The sequence below is a fragment of the Lathyrus oleraceus genome, chromosome 6 (genome assembly GCF_024323335.1).
Source record: "Lathyrus oleraceus cultivar Zhongwan6 chromosome 6, CAAS_Psat_ZW6_1.0, whole genome shotgun sequence".
Taxonomy (NCBI): domain Eukaryota; kingdom Viridiplantae; phylum Streptophyta; class Magnoliopsida; order Fabales; family Fabaceae; genus Lathyrus; species Lathyrus oleraceus.
Window position 1 is genome coordinate 154,810,158 of NC_066584.1, and position 15,741 is coordinate 154,825,898.

At 38.6% G+C, this 15,741-nt stretch overlaps 1 non-coding gene across 1 annotated transcript; it reads right to left on the reverse strand.

Moving 5' to 3' along the window:
* Nucleotides 1-356: 356 nt before the first annotated feature.
* Nucleotides 357-463, reverse strand: LOC127098826 (small nucleolar RNA R71). The gene has a single exon (XR_007793519.1). It is a non-coding gene; the product is annotated as a small nucleolar RNA R71 (small nucleolar RNA).
* Between the last annotated feature and the right edge of the window lie 15,278 nt (nt 464-15,741).

Consider the following 15,741-nt stretch of genomic DNA (forward strand, 5'->3'; position numbering starts at 1 on the left):
TTAAGTACTATGCAATCCCTTCGCAGGATGAACCACATAACAGCATCGCTGCCCCTGCCATCGAGGCCAATAATTTCGAGCTAAAACCTTCGTTGTTATCAGCCATACAACAAAACCAATTTTCAGGCAGCCCCACGGAGGACCCGAACCTACATTTGTTAGTGTTTTTGCAATATGCAAACACAGTGAAAGCAAATGGTGTCATCCCCGAAGCTATAAGACTATGTCTTTTCGCATTCTCATTAAGAGATAGAGCTAGAACTTGGCTCTAGTCTCTTCCATCCAACTCTGTCACTACGTGGAACGAGGTTAAGAATGTTTTCTTAGCACAATATTTCCCACCTAGTAAGACGGCTATGCTAAGAGCCCAAATAAACGGGTTTAAACAAAAAGATAATGAATCCCTTTTTGAAGCTTGGGAGAGATACAAAGACATGATGAGGCTTTGTCCACATCACGGCCTAGAAGAATGGTTGATCATCCATACCTTTTACAACGGTCTCTTGTATAACACAAGATTGACGATAGACGTCGCCGTAGGTGGTGCACTGATGGATAAACCCTACAATGAGGCCTATCAACTTATCAAAAGTATGGCCCAGAATCATTACCAGTGGGGAAGAGAAAGAACCTCCATAGAGAAACCTCCAACGAAAGTCGGTATGTACGAATTAAGTAGTCTTGACCATGTCAATGCTAAGGTAGACGCTCTTAGTCAAAAGATAGACAACTTTACCATAACACCCGCAGCCACCGTGGCTGCTGCAGCACCAAACTGCAAGATATGCGGAGTTCCAGGGCATGCTTCCCTAGAATGTCAACTCTTGACAAGAACCTCCACAGACCGGGTAAACAATGCTCAAGGAAACCCTCACTCAAACACCTATAACCCAGGTTGTAAGAACCATCCTATCTTTTCGTACAAAAACAATAATGCATTGTATGCACCTAACCAAACACCTGTTGTACCACCAGGATATCATAAAGCTGCCACAAATACTCAAAATGCTCCTAGGAAGTCAAACCTATAAATAATGATGGAAAACTTCATAGCTACCCAAGCCCAAACAAATAAGGATTTCCTAAATCAAAATGTACACACTAGTGAGCAAATCAAGCAGTTAGAAAACAAGGTAGACGCATTAGCCACCCATAACAAAATGTTGGAAACACAAATCTCACAAGTGGCTCAATAACAAGCACCTACTTCTGCTCCTACAGGCACATTTCCTAGACAGCCGTAACCAAACCCGAAAGGTCATGCAAATGCTATTAGACTACAAAGTGGGACAGAACTAGAGGGACCGACCGACCCTAGAATTCAAAACCCATCCATGCACCAATACCCTGGTAAGGTAACTAAGATGGAAGACGATCAAGAGGAAGATAAAAACGAAGAGGCCGTAGAGAAAGAAGAACCTTATGTGCCTCCACCACCATATAAACCCCCTATACCTTATCCTCAAAGACTTGTTAAATCTAAAAGTGTAGGGAAATTTAAAAAATTCGTAGAGCTTCTAAAATAATTGAATATCACAATACCCTTTACATAAGACATCACTCAAATGCCCTCATATGCTAAGTTTCTCAAAGAAATCTTATCTAACAAGAAGAAGATAGAGGATAACGAAACTGTTACACTTACTGCTGAGTGTAGCGCTATAATACAAAACAATATGCCTCCTAAGCTGAAAGACCCAGGTAGTTTCTCCATACCCTATGTAATCGGAAAGTTTGTCATAGACAACGCACTATGCGACTTAGGAGCCAGTATTAGCTTAATGCCCTCTCCATATGCGAAAGGCTCAAAATGGGAGAGCTAAGACCTACGAGGATGTCCGTACAACTTGCAGATCGTTCTGTTAAATTTCCCGTAGGTATGTTAGAAAACATTTCGGTACGTATAGGACAATTCTATATTCCTACTGATTCTATAATCATTGATATAAAAGAGGATTCTAACATCCCTGTCATATTAGGAAGACCATTCCTAGCTACTGCCGGAGCCATTATAGATGTTAAGAAAGGCAAGCTAACCTTTGAAGTTGGTGAGGAGAAAGTCGAATTCATTTTGACACAATTCTTAAAGGCATCAGCTATAGATGATACTTGTTGTCTATAGATGTCATCGACGAATGTATAAGAGAAATGGAGAATGAACAAACATCATACTCCGAAATACTAAAAATTCCAAGGCCTCCTACTTTTGAAGATGAAAATTGGAGTGAGGAATACCAAGATGACATCCTAAGAGAATTCCTAGCACTAACGCCTGATCATATGCCTTACCCAAAGAAACCAGCCCTAGAACTTAAGACGTTACCCAAAAATCTAAGGTACAAATTCCTAGACACTGAACTCGAGCGACCTGTAATAGTCAATGCAGACTTAGGGCATAATGAAACCGAAAATCTTCTACATGTTTTAAGAAAATATCCAACTGCTTTAGGCTACAATATCTCAGATCTAAAAGGAATAAGCCCTTCCATATGCATGCATCGCATAATGCTAGAGGAAGACAATAAGACCTCTAGAGAACATCAAAGAAGGATAAATCCTATTCTGAGTGATGTAGTAAAGAAATAAGTGCAAAAGCTGTTAGAAGCAGATATTATCTACCCAATATCCAATAGTCAATGGGTCAGCCCAGTACATGTTGTACCGTAGAAGGGAGGCATCACAGTTGTTAATAATGAAAAAAGTGAATATATAGCACAAAGAGTGGTTACTGGAAGTAGAATGTGCATTGATTATAGAAAATTAAACAAAGCCACTCAGAAGGATCATTTTCCTTTACCGTTTATCGATCAAATGCTTGAACGATTGGCTAAGCATTCTCACTTCTGCTACTTAGACAGTTATTCGGGATTTTTACAAATTCCTATTCATCCTGACGACCAAGAGAAAATGACCTTCACATGTCCCTATGGTACATTTGCCTACCTACAAATGTCGTTCGGACTGTGTGTAAGACCCCAATTTTGACCCTAAGATCCCTCATGCAATTTCATCATATACATTAGCATTGGGATCATACCTTGGCATCCTCCTTACCCCTCTTTCATTGGGTTTGTTTTGGGAGAGATCACAAAGCACTATGTGATTGTATCATACTTGTATATCATCATTTACTAACCAAAATACAAAAATATGCCTTTGCATTTACCTAACTCTTTTGTAGGTAGGGCATGATCTCCATTGATGTATCAAGTTCATATCTAGGGTTTAGGACCCTCATGACAAAGAGTACAACCATGAATTGATCCAAGAATGGTTATGTGTATCATGTATGAGTTCCATTGATTCCCACATGTTATGTTGATCAAGTTTTCTTCAAGAGTTTAAGGGTGATTTGCCTTGGAAACCCTAGTTTGACTGGGTATCTTGAGTAACTTCTCCAACAAGCTATCTCACCAATTGATCAAATATCTCAAGGTACACTTCAAAATTCATCATCTTATGCATATATGATCTACCATGAGCCAAGAAAGTTCAAAGAATTGAAGGTAAGCAAGTTGGTTGATGGTGGTTGGCCAGATGAATTCATCTTATCAAAATTGGGTCTCCCTAGACCCTATCTCCTACAATTTTCACCATATGAAAATTATTCCAAGATAAACGTTACTCTAAATGACATTCCAAACAAATTTCATGTTGAGACCTAGAGCTATTTTTACTTGGAAAATCATCTTTTATGTTGAAACATTATAGGTCATTTTGTCTAAACCCTAATTTGAAAGTCAACTTCCCAAGGCCATAAATTGCTCAATTTTTATGAGATGAAAGATTTCCAAGTTGCACAATCAAATTCAAGATGTCTAATTCAACTTTGATGTTTAGAGTGAGAGCTAATTCAACTTGTATGAGTATGTGATATGAGGTTACATTGTAGGTCATTTTTGACCTATACCACTGAACAAGTGATTTTTCCAAACTTCAAAAATGCATAGCTATCATTCCAAATCCAAATGACATGAAATTGGTGACCATTTTAAAGGTCTTTGAAATATCTACAACTTTTATAAAGACACTTTTCTCATTTGAAGCACACATAAAAAGTTAAGCAAGGTGGAATATTGAGATATATGGATTGACACTTAGAAAAAATTTCAACATGTTGAAGTTTCCAAACTTCCACCTCAAAATTATCCATGTTCCAAGCTCCAAATGAAAACGTGTTGAACATCAAACTTGTTCCCCTTGATCCAAGCTTTCCAAAGAACCCAAGTTCATGCATTTTGGATGAGGTTTGCTAGGTATGCGCATGGCTTTAACAGAGTTTCATATTTGGCAAGAATCAAGCTTCAAAACTTCAGTTCACTTTGCCTTGCCAATCAAGCTTCCATTCAGACTTCATTTGGATTTATTTTGGACCCTTTTGCATTGCATCATGGGCCTGCACATGCCCATGCACTCGTGCCATCAACATTGCTAAAATTGGACAAAATTTGAAGTGTGCAAATATCACTCATTCATGCTATAAATACATGACCTCTATGCTCATTTGAATCACACCTTGTGCGCCATCTTTGCCCCCCCCCCCATTGAAACCCTCTCATTCTAAAGGAAAACCAGATAAATTTCAATTTAAAATTTGAGTTTGAATCTCAACTGTTGGAGATTCAAAAACTCCAGGATCCAAAGCCTTGCAACCTCATCAATCACTTCCTACTAGCTTCTCAAGTGTGATCAGATCGTGTTTGGAGAAAGCAACATCAAGAAATTCATAGCATTGAAGGTAATTTTCAGAAAACTTCATCTCTTTGATTCTCTCTCAATTCTACTCAATTCTCTTGGATCTTTGGTTGTCTGAAGTCCTACCAATGTAGGCAAGAAGATTGAGTTGCTTATAGGTCAAATCGAAGTGACTCAGTTGACACACCTCAAAATTCAACTCCTCATATCTTTCTATATATGTGGAGTTAGTTAAAATTGAGATCAGGTTCGTGCTCTACGCCATTTTTTCTTTCAGATCATGTCCTCCTTTTTCATTTTCTTGATGGTGATGAGTGAACCAGTCCGGCCAGGGTCACCGGAGAAGATGACTGGCCTTTGGACTCCGGCGATGTGCTGGAAGTGTTCAGAGCCATTGATCTGTTTTAAAATGTTTTAATCTCACGCGTTGGTTCTGATTACCATCTCTGTGGCGCATTGACTTAAGTCCACGGTGGAATTCGCATTGAGGACCACTTAATCGCCACCTCAATTAATGAGGGAGATCAAGTGGTCCACGTTTTCTTGCAATTTTCTGTTTTCTTTTATTCCTTTTATTTTTATTAATTCATATTAATTTTAATATTGATCCAAAAAATATGAGAGTTTCACAAAAAAATTCAAATAATTTCCTCTTTCATATTCTGAATTAAAATTATTTTTTGGATCAATATTAATATTTTTCATGATTTAATTGATATTGTGATTATTTTTAATTATTTAAAACTACTTTTAAGTCTTTAAAAATTTTGAAATTTTTTCTCCAAGGTCCTTTGACTTTGTTTGACCTATGATAAATCTCATGACCATTTTCTTGGTTTTTTGATGAGTTTTAGGAATTGGACAAACCATATTTAATTTAAATGTATTATTTTAGTCTTTTTAATTGATTAATGCCAGATAATTTTTGTTGACCAATTGTGATGACTTGTTTGAGTTTGACTCTTATTGTTGGGCCTTGGTCAAGGTTGATTTGACTTTGTCAAGTTAATATCATTGGATTTGGAGGATTGATGGAATGTACATTCCATCTCCCAAAATGAATGGATGATATTAATTTGGCAAAAGTCCTCCTTTGACCAATTTGAGTTTTGATCCATTCCCCTCCCTCTTCATCTCATTCCCTTTCTTTATGCATCCATTCCATTTGGCCTATGATATCTCAAAGTCCTAAGGCAATTTGATTGAAAAATCAACATAAGTATGGATGAGATTAAGCCACCTCTTTTGCATTTTTTTGTGTGGTATGTTTCATGAGCATAGTCCATTATACTATGTGTATAACATGCATTAACACCAAAATCTTATTGCCCGACCTCAAATAGTTGTGACTTCTACATAAGTCCAATTACGATTGCTTAACATAGCGCTAAATTTGTGACACAAAAGGCATAGCATTCTAGTTAGTGAGATTGTAAGTCTCCCCTCTTTCATGGTATTGTGTGGAAACTTGGCCTTTTTTCCTTCCTTTGGAAGATGTCTTGGCTCAAGGATCCATGCTTGTGATAAGTGGGTTGAGTGTTCTCCAAATAATGTCTTAAAATGAAAAGCAAAAGCAAAACAATACTAACTTCTAATTCATTAACAACTAACTTTTAATTTCAATCCATTTACTTTAATGTCATTTAATTTTAGTCTTTATTCATTTGCCATTATTCATATCATTCTAATTATTTATGTTAATGCAATTTTCACTTTGTCCACTTGGACCATATTGTCTGATATATCTTGTTTGTGTATACTTGCTTCTTTTGTGTGGTCTTTGACCATTAATATACATAATAACAACAAAAACCCTAAAAAACTATTGTGTGGACTGTTGGCTTGATCTTGGACAAATGAACTTAGAACTTAGGCAACATTCCTATGCTAAAGGACTTGGCCAATGCCAATTTTCTGTGAAACTAAGTGCTTGCAATTTGAAACTTCATCTGATACATCATTCAAGATCCCTCTAAGTTCATCTGCAACATGATCATTGTGAAGCTGTTATTTTGAACCTGTGACTTATGGAATCCATCTGTTACATGGGCTAATCTGAAAAAGATCATGTAATAACTAAAGCTTGGATGTGGCTATCTTTATTTGATGCCTTTTCTCTTCAAGATAATATAATTATGCATTTGTGTGTTGCTTGATTTTAAAAGTCCAAGGGAATTCTGGGTTTCTATTTACATTCTTGTTTATTGGATTGCTACCCATTTGGTCAGATCTTTTCAACTCTTAACTTTTAATTTTGTGTATAGGATTAGTCTCTTCATCTTCTCCCCATTTATTTAATTTCAAAATCTCTCCCTCCCTTTTCAAAATCTTCTTTGATTGAACTTATTTTGTTATAAACTTTGACCACTTTGCAAAAAGATAGAAACTTTGGCCTTATGCCATTGCATTTTTAAACTTATTTTCCTAAATCAAACTTGTAAATAAACTTAACTATACTTAACTTAAACTTTCAAAAATCCAAAAAAAGAACTAACTCATTCAAACCATTTTTTAGGCCCTTGTGCCTTTCAAACTTAATTTTTATTAAAAGCAATGCATCCATTTTGAAATTTGTATTACGAACTACGAGGTTTTGATCCCTCATTTTTATGTTGGTACGTAGACACAAGTCTGAAGGTCTTGTCAAACACAAAAATATAATTAATGAATTCTTTTCTCATCCCCCCATTCTATTTATTTGTAAACATCATTTTTGTACCAAATACATATGCACACAAAAAGGGCTCCCTAGGAGTACCTAGGACACTTTGGGTGCTAACACCTTCCCTCTATGTAACCAACCCCCTTACCTATAATCTCTGACATTTTATTAGTTTTGATTTGAAAACTTCTTACTTTTGGGTTTTGTTCATACTTTTTCCCTTTTGCCTTAGAAACAATAAAAGCGCGGTGGCGACTCTTGTTATTTGATGTCTAGCTTATCCATAGCTTGATGATCATGAATTTACCGCTACAGAAATTAAGTGGAGACTCTGTTGGGGAGTAGTCTCCAGTGGGTTTAGCTTACTTTTTGTGTGTATATATTTATATATATGTGATGTTTGTATATATGTATGTGTGATATAATCTGCTTGTTGTGCTTGGTGATCTCTTAGTGGTGAGATAAGTTCTAACCCGAACTTGAGTGAAATTAAGATAGGAGGATGGTATAGTCATGTTCGACTTGTGTGAAGTAGTCCTTAACAAGTTGGCTTGAGATCCATCTCCTCAGTGGAGACTCTTTTGCATTTGGAAATGTCACACAAGTATTTATGTTTAGGCATTACTATCTCTAATTTGGGTCTGAGAAGCTTTGGACCGTAGAACATTTACCCCCTCTTGGCCTATTTAGGACGTAGTGCAGAAACTGTTCAAGTGTAGAGTTGATAACAGTTGTTATGCGATACTACACTCAGACGAGTTTCTCTTGAGAATATTATGGGTCGATGAGTCAGTCATCTTAACCTGTAATATCCGATAGATGGAATTAAGACTCTGGGAACTTTTTAGAACATGATCTACAGGTTTTATCCTTAGTTCACTCCTTTTGGGATGGTTCTTACCCACACTCCATGCTCGTGACTTCCAACATACCCTTGATTCTTGGTTGATACAATCAAGTCTTGTCAATATCAATGGAACTTGGGTGTTGAAAAGGTGCAAACCATAATCCACCAAAATGGATGATTGATCTTGACAATGACTTGATTCATCCCTTGACCTTTTTTTGCTTGCCCTGTGTGTGATCCCTTATTTGTGATTATTGCATTCCTGCATTCATGCGCATCATAACATTCATCACACAAAATTTCAAGGAACTGAGGCATTATTTGCAAATATTTTCAGACCAGGGATTATAGACGAAGGAACACTAAGAAGTACAGTTTCAGATGTCCCGACTTGAAAGAGTTAAGGAAGCTAACATCTTTTGTATTAGATCCCTTGGACTTCAAACAACGTCATGGGAAGCTTTTGTCTATCTTATCTGCTAATGTGATTGAAGGACTTCTGAGTGTGTTAGTACAGTTCTATGATCCTCTCTACCGTTGTTTCACTTTCACAAATTTTCAGCTTGTGCCTACCTTTGAGGAGTATTCTCATCTTTTGGGGATACCTATTTCTAGTAGAGTGCCTTTTAGTGGATTGGAGGAGATTCCTCGATCTAGTATTATTGCTGAAGCTCTTCACTTTAAGAAGTCTGAGATAGATGCTCATTGGGTGAAGAAAGGAGGATTGTTTGGGTTGCCATCTAATTTCCTCAACAAGGAAGCTACTGCTTTTGCTCAAGCCGGTAGTGTGGACGCTTTTGAAACTATCTTTGTGTTGCTCATTTATGGATTGGCTTTGTTCCCTAACATTGACGATTTTGTTGATGTTAACGTCATTGGACTTTTCTTGATTGGGAATCATGTGCCTACTTTATTGGGTGATATGTATTTCTATTTGCATCTAAGTAATTCTAAGGGTGGTGGAACTATTGTATGTTGTATTCCTCTTCTGTACAAGTGGTTTATTTTGCACTTGCCTCAGACACCTGCTTTTGTGGAGAACAAACAATGTCTACAGTGGTCTCAGAGACTTATGTCTCTCACTAATAATGATATAGTTTGGTATGATCCGTCTTTGAGCAGTTTGGAGATTCTTGATAGTTGTGGTAAATTCTCTAATGTGCCTCTCATTGGTACGCAAGGAGGAATTAACTACAAACCTGCTTTGGCTCGTCGTCAACTTGGGTTCCCCTTGAGAGACAAACCTAATAACATTTTGTTAGAAGGTCTTTTCTATCAAGAGGGTAAAGATCCCCAACATTTGAAGCAGAAGATTGTGCATGCTTGGCATACTGTGCATAGGAAAGGAAGATCCGAGCTTGGTCCGTGTAATTGTGTAGCTTTGGAGGCTTACATTCTTTGGGTGAAGAAGAGAGCTTTGGAGTTGAAGATGCCTTATCCTTGTGAATGACCTATGTTTATGGTTGTGGTTGAGCCATTAACTCTCCCTAACCAAGATGTATAGGAGTTGGAAGACGCGCTCGTCAAGATGAAGTAAGAGAAGGATATGTGGGAAGAGCATTTACGTGCTTTGAGCAAGAAGCATGAAGAGTTGCAGTTGGAGTCTAAGGACAAAGATGCACTCATTGAGCTACTTGAAGACCGAATGACAAAGAGACAGAGAGAGCTAGAGGTTTCATCTTCTAGCATGCCTCAGCCTTCCGTTGCTTGGGAGAAGATTGTTGATCAGCTTGTCCTCGAGAAGACTCTGATGAAGGCTTCTTTTGAGACCGAGATTCGATGCATTCGAAGGAAGTACGCGCCTTCATCCAGATCTTCTGACATCGTTGTTAGGGATCCTTAGGATGACTAGTCTCATTTCCTCTTGTATTTTTCATTTGGTTTCTGAAATTATACTCAGTGTAATCCTTCCAATTATATAAATGAAAAGAGATTTTTGGTCATATAAAAATTATTGCAATTGTTGATATATATGTTTGCAGATGTCTACTCAGACCGATAATGATAAACTGTTGATTCATTATTTCCAAGACAGTTTGACCGGTGTTGTGCTCCGTTGGTATATGGGATTGGATAGTGCTAGCATTCATGCTTTCAATGACTTTGGGGAGGCTTTTATAAAGCAATATAAGTACAATATGGATATGGCGCCTGATAGAGACCAGTTGAGGTCTATGTCTCAGAAAGATAAGGAGACATTTAAAGAGTATGCACAAATATGGAGGGAATTGGCTGCCCAGATCACTCCTCCTTTGGAGGAAAAAGAGATGATAAAGATCTTTCTGAAGACCCTGAGTTCATTTTATTATGAAAGAAAATTTTCTAGTGCCCCCAGTGACTTTACCGAAATGGTAAACATGGGGATGAGGCTTGAGGAATGAGTCTGAGAGGGACGTTTGTCGAAGGATGAAGCGTCAACAAGCAAGAGGTATGGCAATAATTTTGGGAAGAAAAAGGACAATGAAGTGAATGTAGTAAGCAGTGGGAGGCAGAGGAGGCCTCAGATTAGAAGGAATCAATCATCCTGTCAACATCACCACCAAGTATCTTTCGTTATCCCGGTATTTTCTAATCAACAATCCACACTAGTTCAACAACCACAATGTCAACAACAGTAACCGCAACAACGAACAAACACCTACAACAACAACAATACCAACAACAATCATCATCAACAAAACTTTGAGAGGAAAAAGGTCTCTTTCGACCCAGTTCCTATGTCTTATGCAGAATTATACCCGTCTTTGGTTCTCAAGAACCTAATCCAACCGAGAAACCCGCCGCAATTTCCAGAACCACTTCCTTGGTGGTACAAGCCTGAACTCCATTGTGCTTTTCATCAAGGAGCACCCGGACATGATATCGAGAACTGCTATCCACTCAAGTATGAGGTTCAAAAGCTGATGAAGAGTGGAATGGTGTCCTTCGAAGACCGTGCGCCGAATGTGAAAGCAAATTTGTTGCCCGCTCGTGGGAAATCTTCTATGAACATGGTGGATGGTTGTCCTGGCAAGTTTAAGGTTTTTGATGTGCGCTTTATTCGAAGATCCTTGGTGCAGATGCATAAGGATGTCTGTTTGGCGATTGATTATGAACATGACCATGACAGTTGTGTTATCTGTAGTGTTAACCTGAGGGGTTGTGAAGTTGTGAAAAGGGACATCCAACGACTGATGGATGAAGGCATGATTCAAATTGTTCAATCCCGTCATGTGGATGACGACGTGAATGTCATAGTGCCCATTTTTAAGCATCTAGAGAGATTGGTAATTTAGTACGACAGCAACAACAATAACAATGTCAGCAATGGATCAGTATCGGCGTTGGTTATACGGTTAGTGGGTCCAGTCCCGTATTCATCTGATAAAGTTGTGTTGTATCGGTATAATGCCACAATGGTAGAAGGTGGTCAAGAGGTCTCATTGCCTACGACTAGCTTTGTGGTGAGCATTGTTGATGTTGCCAAGGTGACCCGCAGTGGTCGTGTGTTTGGGTCGGTGTTCCCAAAGGATAAGGAGGAATTAGTTATGAGTAAGAAGGTGGAAGTGCCTGTTGTAGATCCAGTTGGTGCTTCAAAGGATAAGTCTAGTGAATCCAGCGATGCTAAGGCCAATGATGATGATGAGGTACTTCGGTTAATCAAGAGGAGTGAGTTCAATATGGTGGAGCAGTTGCTCCAAACCCCCTCAAAAATCTCAGTGTTGTCTCTGCTCATGAATTCTGAAGCTCACAGAGAAGCACTGCAGAGAGTTATAGAACAAGCTTTTGTAGAACATGATGTTACAGTGGATCAGTTCGATCATATTATGGCTAACATCACTTCGTGCAATAATCTTAGCTTTTGTGATGAAGAACTCCCTGAGGAGGGAAGAAATCATAATCTGGCTTTGCACATTTCAATGAATTGCAAAGAGGATGCTTTGTCAAATGTGCTTGTTGACACCGGGTCGTCGCTAAATGTGCTTCCGAAGTCAACTCTGTCAAAGCTATCATACTAAGGAGCGCCTATGAGGTATAGTGGTGTAATTGTCAAAGCTTTTGATGGTTCACGCAAGACAGTTATTGGTGAAGTGGACCTTCCAGTTAAGATTGGTCCGAGTGACTTCCAAATTACTTTCCAAGTAATGGATATCCACCCGGCCCATAGTTGCTTTTTGGGGAGGCCATGGATCCATGAGGCAGGAGCTGCTACTTCAACTTTTATACCAGAAGCTCAAATTTGTGAAGAATGGGAAGCTTATGACTGTTGGTGGAGAGAAGGCGTTGTTGGTTATCCATTTGTCATCTTTCTCTTATGTTGAACCTAAGGATGAGGTTGGAACTCCGTTCCAGGCCTTAATTGCTACTGAAAAGAGAGTTGGGGCACCTATGTCCTTGTTGAAAGATGCTAAGAAGATTTTGGAAGAAGGCAATGTTGATCAGTGGGAGCGCATGGTAGAGGTCTCCGACAACAAAGGCAGAACCGATTTGGGGTTCCAGAAAGGTTCATCAATTGCAAGGTCTGAAGATATGCAACTTAGCTTTCGTAGCGGAGGGTTTATTCATGGCAATGAACAACACTCAGCTGCTGTGCTAGGAGATGATGAAGAGGAAGACTGCACCAATTTTGTGACGCATGGAAAGGCTTGCAACAATTGGACTGCTGGTGATATTCCTGTTATTTTGCATCAATCTAAGTAATTGCTTTTATGTGTTTTTAAAATCCTTCTCCTATGCCTAAGGGAGAAGTGAACATTGTTTGGGCATTTTCAAATTGGTCATTAATAAAATTAATTATATTCATCCACATCTATGATGTTTTGTTTTTACTTTTTTCTTTATTCTGAAAATGGTAATCACAGAAAATATAAATAAACAATATAATTGTCCATCTGCATAATATTTGGTCACAAATCCACTTCTCTAAAATCAAAATATCAAATCATTATGCAGGTTGGTTCCTAACCGCATTGAATACAATGATCCTTCTCCTTCTCCAAATTTTGAATTCCCTGTGTTTGAAGCCGAGGAGGAAAGTGATATAGAAGTGCGTGACGAGTTATCTCATCTTCTTGAGCAAGATGAAAAGACCATTTAGTCGTTCGAAGAGCAAATTGAGTTAGTCAACTTGGGTTCCGAGGATGATGTGAATGAAGTCAATATTGGGTCTCGCCTGTGTCCAGATGTCAAGAAGGGGTTGATTGATCTTCTTCGAGAGTATTCAGATGTGTTTGCTTGGTCCTATCAAGACATACCTGGTTTGGATTTTGAGATTGTGGAGCATAGATTGCCGTTGAAACCAGAATGCCCGCCAGTCAAGCAGAAGTTGAGAAGAACGCATCCTGATATGGTTGTGAAGATCAAAGAGGAAGTGCAGACACAGATTGACGTCGGTTTCCTTGTGATCGCTGAGTATCCGTAATGGGTGGCCAGTATTGTGCATGTGCCGAAGAAAGATGGAAAAGTCTGCATGTGTGTCGACTATAGAGATTTGAATAAAGTCAGTCCGAAAGACGATTTCCCTCTTCCACGCATTGATATGTTGGTAGACAATACTTCTAAGTTCAAAGTCTTTTCGTTTATGGATGGATTTTCCGGATATAATCTGATCAAGATGGCACCCGAAGATATGGAGAAGACTACATTCATTACACCTTAGGGAACATTCTATTATAGAGTGATGCCTTTCGGTTTAAAGAATGCTGGTGCAACTTACCAAAGAGCAATGACTACTCTTTTTCATAATATGATGCATAAAGAGATTGAAGTTTACGTCGATGACATGATTGCTAAATCAATTGATGAAGAGGAACATGTTGAGCATTTGTTGAAGCTATTCCAGCGTTTGAGGAAATATAAACTCCGCTTAAATCCTAATAAGTGTACTTTTGGTGTTCGTTCTGGTAAGTTGTTGGGCTTTATTGTCAACGAGAAGGGTATTGAAGTTGATCCTTCCAAGGTCAAAGCAATACAAGAGATGCCTGCGCCCAAAACTGAGAAGCAAGTCAGAGGTTTTCTCGGTCGCTTGAATTATATTTCCATATTCATTTCCCACATGACCGCCACATGTGTGCCTATATTCAAGCTTCTTCAGAAAGATCAGTCTTGTGATTGGACCGAAGACTGCCAGAAAGCTTTTGACAGTATCAAAGAATATTTGCTTGAACTTCCGATTTTGCCTCCACCTGTTGAAGGAAGACCGTTGATCATGTATTTGACTATGCTTGAAGATAGTATGGGTTGTGTTCTTGGTCAGCAAGATGGGACTGGAAAGAAAGAATTTTCAATTTACTACCTCAGTAAGAAGTTTACCGACTGTGAGACTCGGTATTCTATGCTTAAGAAGACTTGTTGCGCATTGGCTTGGCTGCTAAGCGTCTGCGTCAGTATATGTTGAATCATACCACTTGGTTGATATCCAAAATGGATCAAATCAAATATATATTTGAGAAGCCTACTTTAACTGGGAGAATTTCCCGTTGGCAGATGTTGTTATTAGAGTATGATATCGAATACCGATCTCTGAAAGCAATCAAAGGTAGTATCTTGGCTAACCATTTGGCTCACCAACCGATTGAAGATTACCAGTCAGTACAGTATGATTTTCTTGATGAAGAGATTTTGTACTTAAAAATGAAAGAATGTGATGAACCATTGCTTGAAGAAGGGCCAGAACCTGGTTGGTATTTGATGGAGCTGTTAATCAGTATGGTAATGGCATTGGGGCAGTGATTATTACTCCTCAAGGCACGCATCTACCATTCACAACTAGCTTGACTTTCAAGTGTACAAATAATATGGCTGAGTATGAAGATTGCATTATGGGGCTTGAAGAGGCCATGAATATCAAAATCAAGTATTTGGATGTCTTTGGAGACTCAGCTTTGGTTGTGAATCAGATCAAAGGTGAATGGGAGACGAATCAACCCAGTTTGATACCATATAGAGATTATGCAGGGAGGATTTCAACTTTCTTTACAAAGGTTGAGTTTCATCATATCCCTCGAGATGAGAACCGGATGGCAGATGCTCTTGCAACGTTGGCGTCAATGATTATAGTGAAGTATTGGAATAAAGTTCCCAATTTGTTTGTATGGCGTCTTGATAGGCCAGCTCATGTGTTTGCTATTGAAGAGATCAAAGACGAGAAGCTGTGGTATTACGACATCAAATGTTTCCTCCAAAGTCAGATTTACCCGCCTGGGGCATCTTTGAAAGATAAGAAGACTTTAAGAAGAATAGCCGGTAACTTCTACTTGAATGGTGATATACTGTACAAGAGGAATTTCGACATGGTTTTGCTCAGATGCGTGGATAGACACGAAGCAAACTTGTTGATGACTGAAGTGCATGAAGATTCCTTTGGTACTCATTCCAATGGACATGCAATGGCAAAGAAGATGTTGCGACAGGTTATTATTGGCTGACAATGGAATCTGACTGTTGCAAGTTTGTGAAAAAGTGCCACAAGTTCAAATTTATGATGATAAGATTCATGTTCCTCTGACACTATTGAATGTTATTTCTTCCCCATGGCCCTTCTCCATGTGGGGAATTG